At 45.9% G+C, this 17,513-nt stretch overlaps 1 long non-coding RNA gene across 2 annotated transcripts; it reads left to right on the top strand.

The window, feature by feature from the left end:
• The first annotated feature begins 1,535 nt into the window (after positions 1-1,535).
• On the top strand, positions 1,536-16,491 carry LOC119399958 (uncharacterized). Of its 2 annotated transcripts, none has more exons than XR_005184988.2 (5): positions 1,536-2,663; positions 13,961-14,165; positions 14,251-14,325; positions 14,429-14,725; positions 15,619-16,491. It is a non-coding gene; the product is annotated as an uncharacterized LOC119399958 (long non-coding RNA). The 2 variants fall into 2 exon arrangements; XR_005184987.2 differs by having other exon boundaries at positions 13,958-14,165.
• The last annotated feature ends 1,022 nt before the right edge of the window (positions 16,492-17,513 follow it).

Here is a 17,513-nt window from a genome sequence, read left to right as displayed (position 1 = left end):
TGCTTTTATTGCTGTCACACTTGACTCTGCGGTCACTCCTAGCTTCGTTGGGTCCAAGTGTTTTTTGTTGTCAAACGCAGCCCCAGAAATTTCTCTGCACGTACGCTGCATGCTCTATGTGCACGACCGCCTGAGGCTGTAAAAAAGCGCGTCCCTCCTGTCCAGATGCAGCGGCGGGCCGTCTTTGAGACAGTTGCGATTTGCGGATAGACACAGATGCCGATCCTTCAGAAAAACAAGCATATATAAGTGCAGTAAAGCGGCACGCGGGGTGCCTACAAAGGTCCTTCAAACGAATGAACGGCGTGAACATGCGCTGCAGGGCACACACAAATGGAAACAGCTTCAACTACTTGGGTCAGATTAAAAAAAAAAGAAAATGCTCGACCCCCTTCCCTCCTCTTTTTTTGTGATCTCTTCTTGTGTCATTGTGGTGGCCCTCTCCCCACCACCAACCCCGCGTTTGTTGATACCCCCGCAACTACAGCGTAACCAGCCTAACCCCCACCGACCAAGGGGACGCGCTCCACACCCCGCAAGAGTTTTCAGGAGAAACTGGCGGCAGCGCCCCTGGCGGGCGCTCAAGCTGTCGACGCGGAGAGGGCCGCGGCGGCGCGGCGCAGGGATACGGCAGTGAGCCCACTGCCCCATTCTAGTACACTGTAGCGCGAATGAAACGGAAAAATGGCTGAAGTACGGATTAGCTATGGATCGAGTCGATTGCAAATGATTTGAACTTGTTTCGATTTTGGTTTTGGCTATGGGGGTTGGGAAAAAGCGCAGCCTTCGAGATTCTGCGAACTTGCAAATCGGACAGAGCCGGCGCTGTTTTAGAGCTGCTACAGTGTGCTACACTACAACGCTGCGCTAATAATCCTTGCTCAAATAACTAATGCCCAACGAATATCTGCCTGCCTAGGTAACATGCCTTTGAAACAATACTTTGTTGCCCGCACCGAGAGGAAAAAAAACAAACATTGTAGACGTCACGTTCTCATTTGCAACAGTGTTGAATTTTATGAGCTGAATTGTTTACTGATGCTGATGTACTTCGCACTGTGACTAACTACAAATATGATCTATGACCTGCGACAGCATCTTCCCAAGTGACGAAATCCAATCTCGAAGGCTATGCTTTTTACTGACATCAACTCCTAAAACGTCGTGAGGTAGAGATGATCCCTCTCTGGCGCTTCTCCCGCCTTTTTGTCTCGATGACGCTCAAGCTCAGTTAACCATCTATGCAATTAACATGCAGCGACGGCTTCCGCTGATTACAAGTAGCAAATCTCAAAGGCCATGTTTCCGAGGTCAATTGATCTCTACGAAATGCGTTCTGTGACGTCTAGTATGAACACGGCCGCTGGTATGAAACTCTATGGGTGTCGTAGTTTGCACATCTCCGTCATTTATGCGAGATTAAAAGCTTGGGATATCCGCAGATTGTTTACAAATTAATTTTATTGAAGGCCTCGAACCGCCTACCTGGCCACATTGTGCGTGTGACGTCATTAGAGTCAAAAGTGATCAAGTTTGTCACAACTTCGCTGGTTTGGCGTGCCAACTTAAATTCCCCGTAGACGGCCATGCGATGGTTGGCAAGTGGTCTTGCGTTGTGGGCTGCACAAACCACTCCCCGAATACTCGGAGAGTCTGCTATCACAGGTTTCAGAGTGACAGCGCTCTCCGCGCGAAGCGGATCTTGTGTTCCCATTACTGTGTTGACACTCGCCGCTACGCTTGAGGAGTGGGCTGGGCGCGGGCACGCGGGCAGACCGACAGACTGTGTTCGCCGATGACCTTGAGCCACGAGTAGTTTTCACGGCGCGCGTTGAGATGGCGCTACAGAATGGGGTCTCAGGGGCTCGCGCGCAAAGAAAGATCTTCCTGAAAACTTTGTGTGCATGCGTTGCCCTATTCCTGTGAGCCCTGTCAGCGTCAGTGCATTTGTTTTGCTGATTCGTGTATTGCGATTGAGTGCACGTATACCTCGACGCTGTGTATGATGCCTTTAGCGGCCTTGTCACTGGCTGCGCCTCGAAATGGGCAAAAAATGTTTTGTCCCGAATTGCAGGTCGGGGTATAGGACTTGTACGGAGCGTGTGTCGCTTTTCAAGGCTCCACGTGAACCAGAGCGCTTAGATAAGTGGCGACGGGCGATTCCGAGAGCGGACAGAGTTTTGAAGCCTACTGACCACGTGTGCGCGAAACATTTCCCGGAAGAAGCGATCTCTGTGGCATATCACGCAGAGTACAAGGGAAACGTCCTGTTGCACGCCCGAAAGAAACCTACGCTCTCTTCGGATGCTGTGCCTAGCATTTTCCACGGCTGCCCAAACTACCTGACCGTGCAGCAAAGAACCGGGAAACCTTCGCGAAAACGGCAGGCTCTACTGCCGACTTCTCGGAAGCGACGGGGGCCAAAAGGTTCAACTGCTTCGGAAGTGCCTTACCCGACCGCTGAATGTACGCCACATTTATTGCACGTAGAGACGACTCCACGGCATGGCGATGCTGAATCAACGGGCACGCAAAGCAAGAGGCCGCGCTTCGACTTCTGCAGCGACGAGCCTACTCCACGTGAACAGGAGGCTTCGGAACACAACACTGATTGTGTGAGTGGCCTATGCGCCAGCGACTCACGTCGTCATCAAGCGGGAAAGGTAATTTCTTGTTTTAAATTAAGATGCCACTTTTTGAGCTGCCTCATCTATGCCTATTAGGCACCAAGAAACATTACATGTTGTAGAATAATCAGTGAAGAAAAATCATTGTACATATTACCCACGAAACACAGGAAAAGCTAGAAAACTTCTAATAAACATCCAGAAAGGAAAGTCCAAAAGTATATTAGAAGTTTAGTCGAGATGTTATTTAGACGTCAGCAGCTTGAAAACTTCCTGTAGCTGTGCTAACACCACGTTATTAGAAGTCTAGAAAACTGCTTGCAAGAATTCTAAAAAACTTCTTGCAATATGTTTTCAAGAGCTTTTTTAGACATTTTTTATGCAAACCAGCTTGTTGAGGAGCTTGCCCTAGTCAATTCGTTGCATCATGCCAGCGTTTTGCAATCACGTTTTAGCTGTTCACTGCCAAACATAATAGGTAAAGGGATGCCTGCGTAATATGGCGTGAGGTTTATTTCTTGATCTTCTCTAGCGAGCAGAATTGATAATTCGAGAAAGGCAGAAGTTCAGGGGTAGATGGACGCTTGAAGAGATGAGGAATTCTTGGGCACTGGGTGTCACTGGAGCCATTTCGACAAGCGGACTTGTCAATTCACAGCCTCGAAGAAGACAAGTTTGCTTATCGAAGCGCTGACTCCTGCGACACCCTGTGTGCAAGAATTTCTCATCTCTTCAAGCTTACATCTTCCCCTGAACTTCTGCCTTTCTCGAATTATCAATTCTGCACGCTAGAGAAGCTCAAGAAGTAAACCTGACGCCATAGTACGCAGGCTTCCCTTAATCACGCTTGACAGTGAACAGCTAAAGCGTGATTGCAAAACGCTGGCATGATACGAAGAATTGACTAGCGTGTTCCTGGAGCCAACATATTGACAAACCCACTTGTCATCGAGTTCCAGCCTTGAAGAACAAGTCCACATGTCAAAACGGCTCCAGCGACACCCCGTGTTCAAGAATTTTTTTATCTCAGCAAAATTGGCGTTCTTCTGGCCAAAGAATTAGTTAATCCTGTTTATTCAGACACGACATTGGCTTAATCCATTGTGCTCAAGACAACGTAGCCATTTTAATGTTGGCTCATTTTCATTACTTGTGTTTAATGGAATGCGTTTTGCAGCGCTTCCAAAAGTAAATGCGAAATTCCAACAAATGTTGTTGGTCATGCATAACCTTTATTGTAGCAATTCCAAACAATATGTTGGTCACTTGACATAGGCTGCAGCAATGGAATTGATGACATTGTTCAAGAACCTGCACGCAAAAGGCACAGTAAAGTACAAGGTGTCTCAATCAGGCATGTATCAGCACAACAAAAATCGGAAGGCTGTCTTGGCAAACACACGAGCACAGCAGCAATACTTTGCTAAATCGTCGAACATTTGTTAACGCGAATAGGAGCAGTTCAACGCCATATTTTGTCTGAATGAAGTAAATTTAGATATGTTAAAGAATCTTGGGTAGGCAAAATTTAGTGTTCCTCCGCAGTGGTGTGTGTCAATATTGTGGTTTTGGGAATACCTGGTAGAATTCTAATTTCATCCTGCACACAAAAGGCATGATGAACCAAGAAAATGTTTGTCAAGCATGCACTTACACCAGCATAAAAAAAAACTAAACAAGAGGCTAGTTTAGTTAAACGACAACGAACGCTGTAGCACAGGGCGACATTGGTTTAGGGATAAAATCCACCCTAATTGGTAGCACATGCTAAGAATTTTTTCGCATAACCAAAACAAGAAAAAAAATGGAGAGACAACCTACATGTGCACAAACTTTCAGTAGAATGGTTTATTGCACACGAGGCAAACAGTTACACAATGCCAGTGCACTCACACTGCACCAAGAAGCGATGCACTGAGATTTGTCTTTATTCGTTTCATTTTTAGGTATACGTAACACACGTAAGCTCACAGACTACTGCACACTCAAGAAAGTCTATTTTTTATCCGACAAAGACAGGGACAGAGTGATAACACAAGTGGTACCGATTTTTGCAGCTTATAGTATTTTCAATCTCATTAGTTAAGCTCTGTTGGTTGATAAAGACTTTGAGTTCTGCAAGAAAGGTTCACAACCACACGCTCTACAGTACAATGTAGGCCACCCATCATTTGCTTTATTTACAAGATTACAATGCTCTCTTAACCTATCATTCACGCAGCTGCTCGTTTACTCGACATACTGCTTACTGCAGGAAAAAGGTATCTGATAATCTGTGTCGTTTCTGGCAAGAAGTTGTCTTCTTCGGTGCTTGATTGCGAATTCTGCAAATAGATTTCAGCTTTCATGCAGCGGAAAAACGATTTGTACATTAGCAAGTGACATCAACCTTATTATGTAGTGCAAAATTTCGTACAAGTGTGGCACAACAGCTGTTCCTTTCTGAGCGACATCACTGTTAGAACGGCAGACTAGAACAATGGAGCGGTACTTCCTAATCGGGCCCTCTGCGACTAACACCTTTGTTTGAGCGACGCGTTGTGTGTGAATCTTTCCAATGTGCTGTGTGTCCTGTTGAGTTGTTGCGCTGTTCAACTACAGAATAAAAAGGTTGGCATCACGTGCTAATGTGCGAGTAGTTTTTTCAGCTCCATGCAAGCTGAAATCGATTTGCAGAATCGGCAGTGAAGCACCAAAGACGAAGACTGCCTGCAAGAAATGACATAGGATGAAGTTTGTGGAATGCAGAGAAGCTGTCATTTATCAGATACCTCTTTCATGCAGTAAGCAGTATGTCGGGAAATGGGCCACTGCAGGAATGATAGGTTAAGAGAGCATTTCAAAAGAGGTGAACGTTGGGTGAGTTAGTGTCTCGAGATAGTAAATACCATCGTCAGTAGCGCAACTAGACAGGACAACAGTGTTTATCTGTTCCTTTCTGTTCTCCCGTCTAGTTGCGCTACATAAAATGGCATTTATAAGAGAGCATTGTAATCTTGTAAACAAATGCAACGATGGATGGCTGGCATTACAGTGTAGAGCATGTGAGTGGGAAACTTTCTTTCAGAAAACAAACGTTTTATCAGCTAATAGAGTTGAACTAACGAAGTTGATAATAGAAGCTGCAAAAATTGGAAAAGTGGGTACCAATTTTGTCAGCACTCCCCGACTTTCCTCGAATAAAGCATTGACTTTCTTGAACATGGAGTAGTTCGCGAGGTGATTAGTGTGCCGTATATTTTGGTAAAATAAAACGGAAGAAGACATCTCTCTCTGTATGGCACCTTGGTGAAGCCTGAGGGCACCACACCATTGTCTATTAGTGCCTCATGTGAAATGAACCATTTTGTTGAAAGTTAGTGCACACATTGTGCCTCCTTTTTCGGCTTTGTGTTGCTTATGTGCTACAAATTTTTACCAAGTCAGTTCAGGTCACTTATGGGCACAGACAATAAGATACTTTGGAAATTTCAACCACAAATACACACAAGCACAACAGCAAAACCTAGTTAACAGTAGAAAACTTGTAACCGCCAAAGGAAAGTGCAGTTGAACAGTTGATATTGCCCACACAATGCGCTTAAATTTAGGTATGTTTCAGAATCCCGGGTAAGCAAAATGAACGAGTACCTCCACAACAGTGCGTATCACAATCGTGTCGTGGTTTCGGCAATACTCGGAATTTTATTTTCATCCTGCACGCAAATGGCACAGTGAAGTCAGTCAAGCATGTGCGTGCAACAGCTTACCCTATGTCTTTCAGGAATTATGACAAATCGAAACATTTTCGAAGCATATGTTTTGACGCTTCCTGCGATGCCGAAATGGTTATATACATACCACCTGCACAATGCATTATAAGTGACACACGCAGTGCCATTAACAACGTTCACGCATCCGAGGGCGAGCTTGCGAGGCATTTGTGCGTTTTAAAAACCTTCAGTACCGACGATACGTGCGGTCTGCGTTAGCATGTGCTACCTGTCGGTGGAGGAACACGCGCTTTCACTGTCACACGTTTCGCAACACGGATCGATTACCATGCATGACATTATCTTTGAACAGCTGAGTTATATGTACTGAAAGGTGGCGTAATTTCGCTCTCATTATATTGTTCCGAGGCCATCTAGCGTAAATGCGGCTCAAGCGCAGCATCAAAGTCGGCGGTTTTTGCGAACGTGACGGGGCGCCGATGGTTTTCTTTTATCTTTCCATGGAAAACCCTTTCGCGCGGCGAGCAAGAGATATGCTTACTTCTGTTGAGTATCTAGAAGGCCACAGTGATGTTCTGGAGCTTCCAAACGGAACAAGGGCCGGTAGAACGAGAAGAAATATTTGTCGCTGTTTGCCGCCGGATTCCGCAAACGCGAAACTATAGCGAAACCAACCGCGACAACAGGGAGCATACTCTAGCGGTGTTCGCAACAAAAAGCAAAAATGAGAAAGCAAACGCATGGAAAACCACTATGAATTTAGTAAAAATGTGAAAGGAATGTCTGACTAATATTACGTGTAAAAGTGAAATAGGTGGCGTCCTGGTTCACGCGCAAGTAACAGATTTCTCGAAGAAGTTCTAGTAACGAATCTCTAAGGCAATGCTTCTGACCACTGTTTGGAATGCTTTTATTACTGCAACCGTCAGATTCTATTTTCGAAGCTAATTATATACATATACGTATAATATCCGGTACGTTTTGTACATGACATTCAAAACGATGTCTCAATCTCAAGTGACAGTTTCTTGCTGTTGAGAAATCATTTTCCTCGTGTTCTTCTCGGGATAAATCTCAAAGGCTATGCTTTTGCAATGCAAACGCCAAACCGGACGACCGGACGAGATGAATGTCGGATGTCTTGCAAAGAAAGTTATCGACGCACGTGGCCGCAGCGTTGCTTCTTCTTTTTTTTTTTTGTTATCAAGGCATCACAATTCATGTCAACAATCAACGATCGATCTTTGGCGATCGAATGATCGCGGGTAATAATATACAGATGTCAAGTGCGTTGATTTTGCGTTCTAAAGCAACTTTTTTTCGCCACTGCGCACGCCGTTAAACCAATCAAAATTTACAATCAAGGACGTGCAGCGACCGAAACTGCTAAATTTGCGCTAACATCCCTAAATGCTCCAGAAAAAGGCGTTTCGTAAGCTTTTAGAGAATACTTCTTGTACAAAACGTTTTCTTGACGTTTCCTGCAAAACTTCTAGTGTTGTTTCAAGAAGTTTTTCGACGTTTTGTGCTTCGTGGGTTCTGTGATGCGGTCGTGTTTTTTTACGTTCACGGTATTCACGTGATTATAATTAGTTTGCCAGACTTGATGTCGTCAGGCAAGATTTTCTCGTCCTTGGATGCCTCTTGCGTTTCATCGTCACCGTCCGGAGACACTTTGCAGCATTGCAGGCACACTTCCGACCACGGTGCTTCCGATACAACACCGTTTATTAAGGCGAAAGCCTTAATAAACGAAAGCCTATGACGTCACGTGCATATGAAAGCCTGTGACGTAACGTCACATGATGGCATCATATCGCATCGTTGCTTGGTCAAAGGTGGTCAGATCATGGAGGCAATGCAAAACCAGGTGAGGTGCCTCCGATCTTGGAGGCAGTGCAAAACCACGTTAGGTGCAGAAAGTTTTGGAGTAGTGGCGGGGCCGCATCAATACATCGGCTGAGAGGAAAAAGAAGTTGGCTTTCGCCTTCGTGTCGCCTTAGGTGAATGCATTAGGGATCCTATGAGTTTTTAAAAGGAGAAATCAAGTTAGAGCTGCGTTGTCCAGCGGCGGACGATTGCCGGCTCGATCGCTCTGCTCTCTGATTCACATACACCATGATGTTTGATTTATTGATTTCCATTTACACACATGTACAACATAGTGGTAAATGGAGGTGGATGAGGGAAGAAAGCTGCACAAACGCGGCTTGAGGGCGACCTCACCCCCCTTAGTACAGTATGGCTACATATTGTAAAGCACATAATACACTTTATATAATACACTAATACAGTGACTATAAAGTATGGCAGTTATGCAATGAATAGGGAAAGTTACACCATTTCCCGCTAAAGGGGACCATGAGGCGATGCGAAGCCGGAGCACTTGCACGATCGCGTTCCGTTGGCGTTCGTTGGGCATGCTACCGACCTCGCGTCGTGGAACGCGAAGAGAAACGCTACGCGCGTCTTGTCTTCCCTCTAGCCTGGCCGTGAATTCTCACAGGGCGAGCGGGGAACGCGGTCGACAGGCACGCGAGAGGGCGGCAGCGTAGGAGAGGAGAGAGAGGTGGAGGGGACGCGCATGCGCAGGTGCTAATCGCGGCGTTGCGCAGGGGAGAATTTCGGCATGTCTAGCCCGCGTTTCAGAGGAAGTGTGGAAAGGGGAGGGGAGAAGGGAAGGGGAGAGGGGCAGGGGAGAGGGTGAGTGGCGAGGGGGAAAGGGGAGAGGAAGAATTGTGAGGGGGAGTGGAGAGGGTATGCGCATGCGCAGTAGGCGTGGTCACGCCGCACACCACACACACACACACGTGCGCGCGTACACACACACACAAACACGCACGTACACAAATGCACATACACACAGACGCGCACACACAAATGCAGACACGCGCACGCACACAAATGCTCACACGTACGCACGCACGCAAATGCACTCACGCGCGCACGCACACAAATGCACACACGCACATGAACTTACACACGCACACATGCACTGACACACGCAGCACACACACACACACACACACACACACACACACACACACACACACACACACACACACACACACACACACACACACGCGCGCGCGCACACACGAGCACGCACGCACACTATTGCCTTCCTTATCGCTAGCGTGCCTTCGCTCTTCGGTGGAGACTGCCGCAAGGTAGGCCAAACCGCAATCGCCCTCGAGCTGCTATCCTTATTGCAACTACCTCGAATTTTCACTCTCGACCAAGGCTGCTTTACTGCTCAGAACCAAAAACGCCGACGCCGCCGACACCAGAATATCAGCGAAACGAACTCTTTAGACCAACGTTTGCTGCTGTCGGAACATTTATATGACAAGAACACTGTTGCGAAATAATCTTCATATACAATTAGAAAATCAATTTCGTTACTGCAGAGTCCCCGTGTACTAATTTATTCACATCTATGTACATAAGTATATCGAGCGTAATTAACAAGCGAGGCTCCGCAGCTAGAGTGTATCGCAGCAATAACCTACTGCGCGCGGATCGGCGCCTTTCCCCAATGATGGATGGATGGATGCTATGAGCGTCCCCTTTATAACTGGGCGGTGACAAGTCTGCCACCAGGCTCGACAAAAAAAAAAATTCCCTTTACTCTTCTTTTTCTTAGTGTTGGCATAATGTCTATACTTCAATTAAATATATCCTACTACAGGAAAAACAAAACGTAAATTCTCAGCCCAGTTCTCTGTCCTTTACGGCAGAATGTCCGTATTTTTTTTCTTATTTTCTCTTTTTTTCCTTAACCCCTAAAGTCACTGCCTTTAATAAGCGCTTGGACAGCGCCAAAATTTGAATTTGTAGTCTTACTGACGCGAAAATTATCAGTTCTAGTTTTCTTACGTTAAATAAAACGTTAAGCCATCAAGAGCCTAGAGAATGCACTGCTACGCATGAGTGCACCCTGAAAAGTAATTACAGTATGTTCTCAAGAGCTAGTTTCGAGTCTTACTGTACCCTGACGTCACGACGCGGTATGAGCTTCTGGTCACGCTCTCGCGCAAGATATCGTGACGTTTCCACGGCCGTTCCACACCGTGTCTCCGTTAGTGACACAGAAGCGACCATTTTGGAAAGTACCTGACGTCATCAAAACCAGCCAGACTGCTGCGTGACGTCTTCCGGTTCGATGCCTAGCTCTTCGCTGTTTCAAAATGTGTGCCGTTCAGTGTAATCGGGGAGAAAACACGTACTTTCTGTGACACAGTTGTTACCAGTTATCTTGCCTCCTCTCCGATTACACTGAACCGTCCACAACTTGAAGCAGCGAAGAGCTGAGCCTTGAAGGTTCCGTGAACCGGAAGGGCTGTAGCAGACGACGCGCCGTTTTGCTCTCCACCTATTAGTACTGTACCCTGACGTCACGCTAGTGTCGATGTCTGTAGGTGCGCCATGGGAAAGCTGACTTTAATATCAAAATAAAATGCTGGACAGTATCGAATATACATGTATCGCGATACGTCTAGGAAGACGTGTATCAGCATCTGTATTCCCGATACATTGAAGAATGTATCGTGTATCTTAAGATGCAAGATACTGCGATCGCACCACCGCCGGGCGAAACAATAAACGTTGGCTGAACTCCGCTTCTCAAGCTGGTACTGCTGCCACTGTCACCAGAATAAAACTAAAGGCAGGGACATATCATTTTAGCTTTACGCCAGAGTTTTCCAGCGAGGATAGGCGAAGAGCTCTGAGAGTCCCTATCGGTGGAGCAGAGTCACGTGGTGGCGCTCGCATCATCTCGAGAGACAAGCGCGCGAACGTCTATGCCTAGCCGACATTTTCTTTTTCTTTTTTTCTTTTCTCTTTTGTTGTGTCAGTGCTTGGCACTTAGCCCTTCGTGTGCCGCGTACTCCAATGCGTGCGGCGTCTTTCGCACACATCCTGATGCCGCTGTGGTGTCGCTTGTCAAAGTTTCTCTTGCGTGGTGCTTCATTAGGAAGTCTGAATGATGCAAGAATGGGGGGTTGCTTTGCGTATCGTGGCTTTCACACATCGGCGATTCGAAGGATTTCGCGGATGTAAGTTTCGCTTACATGCAATGAGATTGACTTATACGCAAATAACATTCTAACAGCTACAGCACCGTGCACCGGTACCGATGCTGGATTTAACAGAACAGGCATCCACCTAACCAAAGCTGTCATGGCGTATGTCTCTTCTTTTATTCAAACAGTTTCTAAAATCATAATTAAAATCATAAGCACAAGTTCTTAGCTGTCCTTCTTTTTCATCCCATACATTACCTATGTCTCTATATCGTTTCTTTTTCGGTCTGTTTACTGCAATATGTCTTTAACGTGCTACCAAGGTAAAGCTCTTTGCTTTATTCTTACATTTGAACTGGCTGCGTCATTTGTGCTACTGTTTACATACTTATATCCCACTTGAATTTACTGTCATGTGAAGACGATGCTGAGAACAAATATATAATTATCTGGGCTTGCCTAGACTATACAGTAACAAATTCTGCTTACTGCTTAGTAAATTAGCGAAATTGAGTTTTCATTATAATAGCCATCTTAAAGGGACACTAAGGAGCAAAACGATTTTTCTCGTATTAGTAAAGTACTCTTTCACGATACCAAAAGCACCACGCTTGCTGCGAGAAGACGCTTAGTAAACGAGAAATCGCACAAAAAGAAAATGTGGGTGGCGACGCCACCTTGAAGTTACCGCACCATTCGCCGTGACGTCACATATTTTGACGGCGCCTACTAGGGCCTACGTAGTTCCTAAACGGTAAAAATGAAATACACTGTCCTATGAGGGGGCCATAGAGTTAACATACAAAGTTTGAGGAAATTTTGTTGAGCCAATGGCGCCAAAATACGATAAGTACACTTTGAAATCCGTGACGTCACGCGTGGAAAATTTGGCGCGAAATTTAAAAATGAAACTTTGAACTTCAGTTTCTCCTCTATTAATACACCTATGATGGTGAAATTAACGACATTATAGTTCTTAAAGTACAGTTTATCGACTAAACTGATTCATTGTTTCTCTTTAGTGTCCCTTTAAAGTTGTGAGCAAAGGGGTTCGAGAAACCAAATACTCCATTTTTCTCATGAGCGTCCCTACGAGCCGTTTCACGCTATTTTCCATAGGCACTGAATTTTCTATGGTCTTACCTTAAATGCCTAATTGTCATACCTATTAGGGGTTACTCGCCGCGGTGGTCTAGAGGTTATGGTGTTTGACTGCTGTCCCGAAGGTCGCGGCGGCCGCATTTAGATGAAGGGAAAATGCTGGAGGCCCGTGCGCTTATATTGAAGTTTTAGAACCCCAGATGGTCGAAAATTCCGGAGCCCTCCATTACGGCGTCTTTCATAATCATATAGTGGTATTGCGACGCAAAACGCAACAATTATTCTTAATCATATTATTAGCTCCTAAATATATCACTAGTTCCTGGGATGGGCGTCTGTATCGTGTTTCTTTACTTATTCGATGTGTTTGATACGGAATCGCTTTTCTATTTTTACTTGGATATATATGTTTTCCTTGTTTAAGCTTCCCTAATTCTTTTGTATACTGCTACTAATCACCAGGTAATCGGAGCGATAAGTGCCAGTAGTGTGAATAGCGGTGGCGTCCTGCGGCGCTTTGTAGAACTGTACAATACATCTGAAAGGTTTCTGGGCTGCACATGTTCTCGGTGCCGTACACCTGTTCGGTGATCCGCTATGGCCAAAATCAGGGGCGCAGCCCGTAATTTTTTTTCGGGGAGGGGGGCACCTGCTTGACCTGCAATGGTGGCCGGGCAGGCAGATGTGATCGAGTGTCATTTTGTGCTCTCTATGCCACGGCAAAGAACATTTCGGGGGGGGGGGGGTCATGGGCCCGGTGTGCCCTCCCCCTGGCTACGCCACTGGCGAAAATCGTAATACGTTTACGGGCAAGGTAGAGCTCCACAGCGGTATTTGCACCATCGTGCAGAGGCTTCATATTGACGTTCTTGTGAGTAGATGGCAACCCGCTAGGTGGTGGGCAAGCAAAGCAGCGACTTCCATCAATTACAAAGGGGACCAGCAAAAGCCGCTATCAGCGAAGTGTATAAAGAGCTATCGTGTTAAGCAGCTAAAGAAGCGCCATAAGTTGTTTCGGAATGAAACTGACACAGCTTGAGCTAGAAGTACAAAACTTTTGAGATACCAACAGGCATTGCATTCAAATATGAAACAAAATTGCTCGCAGTTAATAGATTTTCGACCGAAAGTATCTCAAGATACAATTAGAATGTATCGTATCGGATACAATCAGTGTTGCAGTATCTTGTATCTGTATTGCAAATACTTCTTCCCTGAGTATCTTGTATCGTATCGCGATATAATTTTAAAGTATCTTTGCCCAGCCCTGATTTGCTGAGCTACACACTTGCTCAGAGCACCCTCCCCCCCCCCCCTCCCGTGATTTACGCAACTGTTAGCTGCTGAAAATTGCCCGGGCAGTGTGTAAATCGTGAGGATGGTCCTACCAGTTCAGTGCAATTGCCCAATATGTTGAGTTTGGCTCCCACTGGTATATTTGGCTCTCTAGCCTGTTGCCTACAATCCACGGTATTTTATCTTATTCCAGCAGCATTCCCGTGAAGCTCTTGCCGCACCAGAGGCTGACCATGCAGAGAGCAGCAATCGGCGTGACTTGAGCTGCCAAGGGAACACCACCACCCAGTGCACTGAGGGATCTCAGCCATATACGCGTGACGTCGATGTTTATGTGCAGACAACTGCTCGAGCACAGAGCACTAAGGCTGTACAGGCGTGCATCAAGAAGCAATCTATTGGTGAGAGCATGACTTCTATTGTGGGTAGCCTAGAAAGACTGACATTCGGTCAATGGGCAGTCTCGAAAATATTTTCACTGCACAGGTGTCCAGACCAAGCCCGCTGCCTACTTATGATAGCTGCTACCAAACTGACGACTGGTAGCAGTACAGTGATGAGGTACAGTACACGCATTGTCTTAGTAAGAGCGTGACTGCTAGTGTCTGTAGCCTAGAAAGACCGACAGTCAATAGGCAGTATCGAACATATTTTCATTGCACAGGGGTCCAGGCCAGCCCGCTGCCTATACTGATGACAGCTGTGACCAAAGTGACTACGCGCTGCTGCACAATGATGAGGTACTACCAGAATGGAGGCCTTTGTGCTCTACGTCAAGGCATGATGCAAATGCCCCGAGTCTGAACCTGAGCATGCGTGCAAATTTGATTGCAGTTATGTATTAGTTTTACGAGGCACTTCAGAGAACTACCAGCACTGTATGCAATTGTTAGGAATATTTCAGGACGGACTACCTCGGACATGATACATTCAGCTGTGAGGACAAGGAACCAGACATTCGGTAAGGAACACCTCATTTCCTTACTCTCAAACCTCGATATAACGAACACTGGTACTATCGGTTTTAACGAAGTTAACACAGAATAGTCTTGTCATAGAGTGTGTCAGGAATGTACGCTTATAACGAATTTTCGGATATAACAAAGTTATTGTCGTGTCAGATGCGACTTTGTTATAATGAGGTGTGAATTAGTTTGGATAATATGCACTCAACACGTAGCTCTGCCCTGCGAAATGTAGCTCCCACAAGAGATAAGTTCTGTTCGATAAGAAAATGTAACCTTGTTAGCTTGCGTGTAAACATTCGAAATCGAGTCACAGCAAATTTGATACATTTTTTATTTGATTTGATTTATTGATTTCCATTTACACACCCAGGTACAACGCAGCAGTAAATGGAGGTGGATGAAGGAAAAAGAGCCGCACACACGTGGCTTGAGGGAGACCTCACCACCTTTAGTACAGTATGGCTACATATGGTAAAGCACATAACGCACTTTGTATAATACACTAATACAGTGACTATAAAGTATGGCAGTTATACAATGAATCGAAAAGAAAAAAAACATTTGCACAAGGGATTACACTACTCAGATAAAGCGGTAACAAAATAGATATGTACTTCATAACATGCCAGAAAACTAAGGAAAATCGTGTCACACAATAATGACTTCCAGAAAACGTTCTAGAGAGGGGAAAGCATTAACGTTTTAAATTCTGACAATGTTAAGTGCTGTAAGTTATCGGAATTCACAGCGCTTTAATTATCAGATTTGTATTTTATGACACAATGATGCGTTGTCATGTAATATGATAATCTTGTAAGTGAACATGTATTTGCATTTTGTTCCAGAACCTCTCTCTAAAATTGTGATGCTGCTGTACTAAATGCAGGATATGTCATCCGGCGCTCCGAACTGTGCCATAACTTGTGGGTGGGTTGCCGCACCCCCTTCCACGTTTTCCTGAAGACGCTCACGTACAGATGCTCCGGGCCCCGCCACGGTGGTCTAGTGGCTACGGCGCTCGACTGCTCACCCGAAGGTCGCGGGATCGAATCCCGGCCGCGGCGCGGCTGCATTTTCGATGGAGACGAAAATATTTGAGGCCCGTGTGCTTAGATTAGGTGCACGTTAAAGAACCGCAGGCGGTCGAAATTTCCGGAGCCGTCCACTACGGCGTCCCTCATAGATCGTGGTTTGCAGGTGTTCTGAGAAAAAGAAAGCCGCCGTCGTATTACACAAGCTCATATGTTTCCGCGTTAGTCAGATGTGGTGGTTCAACCCATCGAGAGGAAGTTACTTTGCGGAGGCTTCGTGTCGGGGTTGCGCTTGTGACCACTCTCTAGGCGCAACATTTCCGCGGCCCAAATGGTGCATCGTGCCCATTCGCGACGCCCGAATCCGCGACATGACTGCGACGCACTTGCTGTGGACTTGTGCAGGCCTGCCATTAAGCCGTCTTCGTCACCTCCATGCAACAGCCTTCAGACCTGGCCGACCACCCGACCTCGATCGCTGGATTCACGGACCATACCACCGTTCATTGTTAGACTTTGTACATACAGCGAATTTGCGTGTGTATTTTTGACACCATAAATTGCTATGCCTAAGGGAAGGCTTTCGAAATAATAAAAAAAAAGAAATTGTACCATAACTACAATTATGTCGGCCTGTCTCTTGCAGTGCAATATTTAGCTCAACATTTCTTGCACTGCAGTATGTATGAACGCTATTCAAGAGGTGTTGTAATTAAAGCACATCTATTTTTCTGAACAGTCGTAATGTATCATGTGATGGCTTGCACGTTTATCTTCAAGATATGACCTTGCTGATGCTCTTCTGACGTTTTACATGTAGTCATTGTAAAACGTCCTACGTCTGGGGTGAGCTGAGCTGTGAGACTGACAGTGAGCAAGTTTATCACTGTTTTCCAAGTTTCCTCTAGGCATTACAGACATGCAAAAGATGCTGCAAAACCCTTGCCCTGCCTTCGCATGTACAAACGGCACCAATGATACTAAGGACGAAGAACTACTTTGCTGTGGACACTTCACTAATCACTATGGCGAGATTTGCAGATCATGTCTGTAGCACATGCTTGTTGACGGACAGCAGATTGCGACCTGAAGCAGCAGTGAAAGCTGACATGCTCCGCACTAAATGTACGTTTGCGTACAGTCGATGAAAATGAATGGTACGCAAACGATCCGTTCATTAACTTGCTGCACGCTACTTAGTCATGGTTAATCTTTGAGCCTGCATATACAAGCCAGAAAATATGCACTTGGCACTGTCTGTAGTGGAATTATTGGTATGGAAATAAGAAACGTGGCAGACGCGACACTGTGGCTGACTTGAAGAGGATTGATTTTCTTCAAATGCGGCGCATAGCTTGTGATGAGCACGCTTGGGTAACCTTCGTAACAATGTCGTATAGTTGAGTTGCTGTAGCAATTTTCATTCCATTTGTTCTGTATTAGGTTGACGATATTACTACTGAACATATGAGAAGCAAAGTGACAGCCAGTTGAATTATTGAAAGTATTTCAAAGACCCTGCGCCAGAAATGTAGGCCGGATTTTGTCTTGGGGCGTGCAAACCCGTGTTGCATCGTGGGAGAGGGGACGAGGGGAGCGCTGGTGTGGCTTGGGTGGAGGGGTGCAACTGTTGGTGAGGTTTAGGGGGGGGGGGGGGGGGCTGCGGTCAAGTGCCCCTTTTGCACCCCCATGATACCATGCTCATATGAGGGTTGGGTGAACGAATGAGTTTACCAGTGTCACATGGGCA

Source organism: Rhipicephalus sanguineus, chromosome 7 (genome assembly GCF_013339695.2).
Source record: "Rhipicephalus sanguineus isolate Rsan-2018 chromosome 7, BIME_Rsan_1.4, whole genome shotgun sequence".
In the NCBI taxonomy this organism is placed as follows: Eukaryota; Metazoa; Arthropoda; class Arachnida; order Ixodida; family Ixodidae; genus Rhipicephalus; species Rhipicephalus sanguineus.
Note: the sequence above shows the minus strand (reverse complement) of the source record. Positions and strands in the feature narration are given on the sequence as shown.